Below are 6,519 nucleotides of genomic sequence, written 5' to 3'. Positions count from 1 at the left end.
AGCTAGAGCTAGAGGCAGGTACATAATCCAGCCAGTTCTTGTCTTTAATATACATATGATTTACCCATCGAATCCACAGATGATCTGCCTTCAATGCTAGCCACGACACATATTTGCCCAACATTGTTAAATTCCAGAGTTTACAGTTTATAATACCAAGACCACCAGCTTTTTTAGCAGTGCAAACTTTAGACCAAGCAACAGGGGCAGTTTTCAAGAAATCCTCAGACCCACTCCACAAATAATTCCTACAAATAAGCTCAATCTTATCCATCACAGTTATAGGAATGATAAATATACGAGACCAAAAACTGTGCAGCTGGGAGAGAACAGACTGAACAAGCATAAGACGCCCTGCATAGCTGAGTTTTCTAGCTCCCCATCCACGTATTCTCATAATCACCCTCTCCACAAGCCTGGAACAATCCCCAACAGCCATTCTCTTATAAGAAATGGGAATCCCAAGATACCTGAAGGGAAAACTACCTTCTCTGAATCCTGACACTCTCATCACATACAGTCTATCCTCATTACTCATGCCATTAAAGTAAATATCTGATTTCTCTCTATTCATAACCAGCCCAGAAGCCCGAGAAAATGTAGCAAAAGCTCTCAGAATAGTGCAAATAGAATGTTTATCCCCTCTGCAAAACATTAGGAGATCATCTGCAAAGCACAAATGAGTCAACCTAAGTGCTCTACACATGGGATGGTAGTTGAACTCCAAGGTGCTGGTCACATGATTCAAAATCCTACTAAGGTATTCCATGCTAAGAGTAAAAAGAAGAGGAGACATGGGATCTCCTTGTCTAATCCCTCTTTTCCCCTGAAAGTACCCAGAGGTGGAACCATTAAGAGACATAGTGAACCAAGGAGTAGAAATGCACTCCATAATCCAATGAATCATCTTCTGAGGAAACTCCAAGGCAACTAACATCTGTCTAATGAACTCCCATTCCACAGAGTCATATGCCTTCTTGAGATCCACCTTCATTAGGCACCTAGGTGAGCATGCTTTCCTCTTGTATAGCCTCACCAGATCATGACAAATCAGAATATTATCAACAATGTCCCTCCCCTTTAAACACGCACTCTGATTCTCACTAACTATATCAGGTAGCACAGCTGCTAATCTGGCACAGATTACCTTAGAAATTATCTTATAGACCACATTGCAACATGCAATTGGTCTGAAATCAGCCACTGTCAAAGGTTTGTCCTTCTTAGGAATTAAGGTCAGGGTGGTAGAGTTGACTTGTTTAAGCATTATTCCAGCAGAAAAAAATTCTTTCACAACACAACATAGATCATCTCCAGTAATATCAAAAGAATCTTTAAAAAATTGAGAGGTATACCCGTCTGGTCCAGGTGCTTTATCAGCAAGTATAGAGAACAAAGCCTCTTTAATCTCAATGTCAGTCACATCCCCAATTAACCTCTGTTTATGCTCATTAGTTACCAACTTGCCTGCCTGAACTATGCCCCTATGCACATTAGTCACTTTAGTTTGGGTTCCCAACAAGTTCTTATAATATTTTATAAAAGCTTCCTCAATATCAGCAGGGTTTGTATGGTTATTCCCATCCATGTCACAAATGTCAAGGATCCTATTCTGCATCCTACGAGCTTTGATGACACTGTGAAAGTAGTGAGAATTGTCATCTCCATCACTTAGGCATTGAGTTTTAGCCTTTTGTGCAAGAAAACTTCTCATAGCTAGCTCACGTTCTTTATAGAGAAGGTCAGCATCTTTAACAGCCTGATGTAATCCACTATTAGTAGGGTCACTCTGCAACTGCCTCTGCATGCTGTGAAGATGCTTCAAAGCAACTTTAGTAGTAGTCTTAATGTTGGCATATCCAACTCTGTTAAGCTCTTTCAGAGGCTGTTTCAACATTTAAGTTTCTTAACTAACTGAAACATTTTATACCCATATAAAGGAACCCTCCAACTAGCCTGGACAGTATCAAGGAAATCAGGATCCCTCCCCCACATGTTGAAGTATTTAAAACTTCTTCTTTGTGGTCTTACTTCAGAGGTGAGCTGCATAGTGCACGGGCAGTGATCAAAAACTCCCTCAGGGTGATAAATTGTAGTAGTATTAGGATACTCTAGTAGCCAGCTATCATTGACAAAAGTTCTACCAATTCTGCTGAATTTCAAGTCCCCAATCTCATGTTTATTTGTCCATGTGAAGAAAGCTCCTTGAGCAGGTATATCACACAACCCACAAAAATCAACACACTCCTGAAAATCCCTTATCTCAGCCTCAGTGACCTCTGACCCAATTCTCTCATTCATAGCCAACACGTTGTTAAAATCACCCATCACAACCCAAGGACCTCTAATGGAATTCTTCATACACTTAATAGATTGCCATAAAGTAGATCGATCAGCCAATCTATAATACCCATATACCATAGACAACCACCACACATTCCCAGTAGGTAGAAATGTAACTTTGGTATGCACTACCTGAGCCTCACTTCTCAAAACCTCCACATCATAATTACTTGAATCCCATATGATCCATATCCTGCCCCCTTCATGGCTGTCATTATTATGAACCAAAGCCCAATGAGAACCAATCCCTTGATGTACTTTATTGACTGCAGAAGATTTAACTCTAGTTTCTAATAGCCCACAAACTCCTAAATTATTGGAATGCAAAAATCACCTAATATCTTTATGCTTATTTACACTATTCATACCACGCACGTTCCAAAATCCTATACTACCCATTCTCAATGACACGGCCTTGCTCCCCTGGATCCTCCTCAATCACTTTATACTGCACATAATACTCAAGCACCTCCAAAAAAGTTCTCCTGCCATTGCCCATGCTCATACCCCCCTGCCTAGTAAATTTAGTTAAAACTCTTGCTGGCGAAAAAGGAGTAAATGACACATGTATTGAAGTAACAAACCCCTTGGAAAGGCTAAGATTGTTCCTAGGTTGGAGCCTTAAGGAGCTAGCAGGTGGTGGCATCACCACAGGCTCAGGTACAACAACAGGTTGTTGCTGAACCCTCCCCTTTGGGACCCACTTTTGTCTGACCTGCTGTTGTCCCTTCTGCTGCTTTGTCCTGCAATCTCTAGCCATATGACCCACACCCTTACACTTCATACATATGACAGGCTTCCACTCATAGTGCACTATCTGCCTGTGCACAACATCTAATTCATCCGTGAATTCTATCAAATCAGGCAACTCTGCACCCATTTTGACCTCAACCATCACCCTCGCATGCCATATGAAGGTTTTCAGTTGTGTATTGCTATCACACCTCACAGGGACCCCAACCATACCTGCAATCTTGTTCAATGCATTTCCCCAGAATTTGAGAGGTAAACCATAGAACCTGATCCAGATTGGTACCAAATCAACAGCCTCACGAATCAACTTAGCACTCGGCGTCAATTCTTTGACAACCACAGGTTTGTTATCAAAAAAGACAGGCCCAGACTGTAAGACACGGAGCTTCATAGCCTCAGTTTTGAAACGGACTAGAAATATACCATTGGAATGAAAAGAAATCTGATCATATTCAGTATATCCCCAAACCCGCTTAACAAACCCATCAATGATCTTAAATGGAGGATTCGCTCCAAGCACGTAACAGTAGACAGCAGTCGACCAAAATTCTAACTCAGATTTAGTATCATCAGAAGTCAAACGAAGAGGACTTACTCTTTCAGAATCTAACCCAGATCGCGAATTCACCTTCGTCCAATTACGCCCATCATCCGAATCTTCTTCAACGATTGAATCTATTCCATTACTGAAATTGAATGGTCTGATTTCCCCATCCTCATCAAGAACGCAATCCTCAACCTGAATATCAACCTGAGAATCGTCAATTTCCTGATCGAGATGTTGAAACCTAGACCCAGATTTATTATTATGTGAATTACTATTACTAATCTGTGTTTTTTGAGGAGTTTTTTTGTGTATTATTATGATTTACTACTCTAATTATTCTACTAGATTTAGATTGATTTCTTTTTTGATGAGCCATTGCTAATCAAAGTTGAAGTTAACCTAAATCGTTTCTCTCTCTAGATTTTATCATCTCTCAATCTCAATCAACCAATATCAATCTAATACAACATGTTAATCAATCAATCAATCACGTATATCTCAAATTAATTACATAATCGACTAGGTAGGGAAACCATACCTTATTAGCGAATCTGAAATCAACACACAACAGCGGAAGCTAGAATTGTTCCTCTACGAACTCGTCACCTAGTAATAATCACAACAATACTATATCATAATCATATCAATTAATCCCTTTTCCCCAAACTAATCAATTAGGGCAAACCCTAAAGGACAACATAGACTAATTAACAAGGTACTAGAGACTTACCAACGAAACTAATACGGAAAAGACGAAAGTGTAGACTCACGATCGATCAAATAGCCTTAGGAGTGATTAGGGTGATTACAAAGGTGATAAGCGTCCTTAGGATTTGTAAAAGTTATTTGTGAACTGATAACACGTAATTTATAATATCTAATCACCTTAATCAAAACTGTGGAAATTAATCCCGTCAAACCGGGTACTCGGTCGAGTACTTGGGGACTCGGCCGAGTACGACCTACTCGGTCGAGTATCTCACTACTCGGCCGAGTGCTCCTGAGCAGTAGCCTGACCAGAAGTCACACAATGACTTACTCGGTCGAGTTCCACTTACTCTACCAAGTAACTAAGGACCAGAAAATCATGGTATTACAGTAAAATTTTATATAAATAACATGTTTAGTGAATTACATAACAATTAGATGAATAAATACAAGTCATGACTATTACAACCTTCTAAAGAAGTCTACATCCACTCTCGTGAAACTCGACTCGACTCCAAGATCTATGCTCGGCCCATGTCCCGCTCGATAACAAATCCAAACCTGTACTCAAACTGCTCCCCCATATGATCGGAAATATCATTGGATCAACACAGGCCACCCCAGAAATAAGCGATAATTTACAGACAACCAGCACAGGTAAGTTTCAGTAATATAAATATTCAAGACACGACACATGTATATGATTATGCGACACACCAATGAAATGCCGAGACACAATCCACCACAACTCTGCAACCACCTCACCGCGGTACCAGAGACACACCCAGGGTACCAACAACACGATAACGGCATTGCAACACCGCCCACCAAAGAGCCGGACCGCAGTCCGTAAAACAGGTACTCGGGGCACATCCGTGGTACCGAGCCTGGGCGCTAACCGGACCCCTGCCACGTGTCGTGACACCATACGAGCCCTTCCATAACTCAAGTCATTAACGTGCACGTCCCTCTTGAATTGGGAAGCTTCAAGAGGTGACCCAGGCGTAATACAGCCTCTCAACCGCCTTACGTCTCTTCAACAACAATGTCTCTCCTCCACAACTCCTTCAGCATACTCCAACATCCACCACAATCATATATATCACAATATTCCAACATGATACTCTTACATGTACAACAATTATCAACATGTTTATTTCTCATATGAATCGGATGCCAATACTACCATGTACTCATGTGAACCAACAATCAATGTGATGCATCAAGATATTTTCCCCCCATTAACATGTTATCGTGCAACCCAACAAGCACATCCATCTCTTAAGACACAATTATCAATTCTCATGTTATATGCAATCTAATTACCATGTATGAATAACAACAACAATGAAATATGAACACATTCATATTACCGAAACCGAGTAGGAAAATCCTACCTTTTAGCATACTCTGTAAGTTACTCGAAAGTCATAACCACCAAGAATCCGTCTCATAAAACCGTCTCATCCTACACAATTACATAAATACTATCACAATACATCCTATATACTTTTATAATACAAAACCCCTTATTTTTACCCTTTAATTACTCATAAAACTAATTATTATTAATAATTATTACTACCCATAAAACCCCCAAAATTCTAGGGTTTATGAACAAGGGAGGGAAAAGGGTGTAAACTTAACTTACCATATAAAATAGGTGAAAGGTAGAGAGGAAAGTGTAGGATCTCCAATTCTTGCTTAGATTCCATGGGAGAAGTTTAGGGAAAATTCTAGAGAGATTTGAGAGGGATTTTAAGTTTTAGAGAGAAGGTAGGGTTTGTAGGAATGAAGAAGAAAACTGAAATGGAAGCTTATCTACCAAGGCCCAACAACACGGAGCCCATTACTCGAAACTAAGTCTGGACCCGTACACTCGATCGAGTGTACGAAGGCACTCGGTCGAGTGCACCGCTACAGGCGCCACTCGGCCGAGTGCACCAACCACTCGACCGAGTGACACCTAACAGAAACTTGGTTGGAGCCTAGAGGGCACTCGGTCCACTCACTCGGTCGAATACTCTACTGTACTCTGTCGAGTGCACAACTAAGAAAGTTAGGGGTTTTACACCAGGATATTTTAAGCACCGTTCGGTCAAACAATGCTATGTATTATATCGGAATTCCAGCTACCATCTACAGTAAATATATCTTGAACTTTAAGA

This window comes from Silene latifolia, chromosome 11, assembly GCF_048544455.1.
Source record: "Silene latifolia isolate original U9 population chromosome 11, ASM4854445v1, whole genome shotgun sequence".
Classification (NCBI taxonomy): Eukaryota; Viridiplantae; Streptophyta; class Magnoliopsida; order Caryophyllales; family Caryophyllaceae; genus Silene; species Silene latifolia.
The sequence above is the reverse complement of the archived record's forward strand: the minus strand, read 5'-3'. Positions refer to the sequence as shown.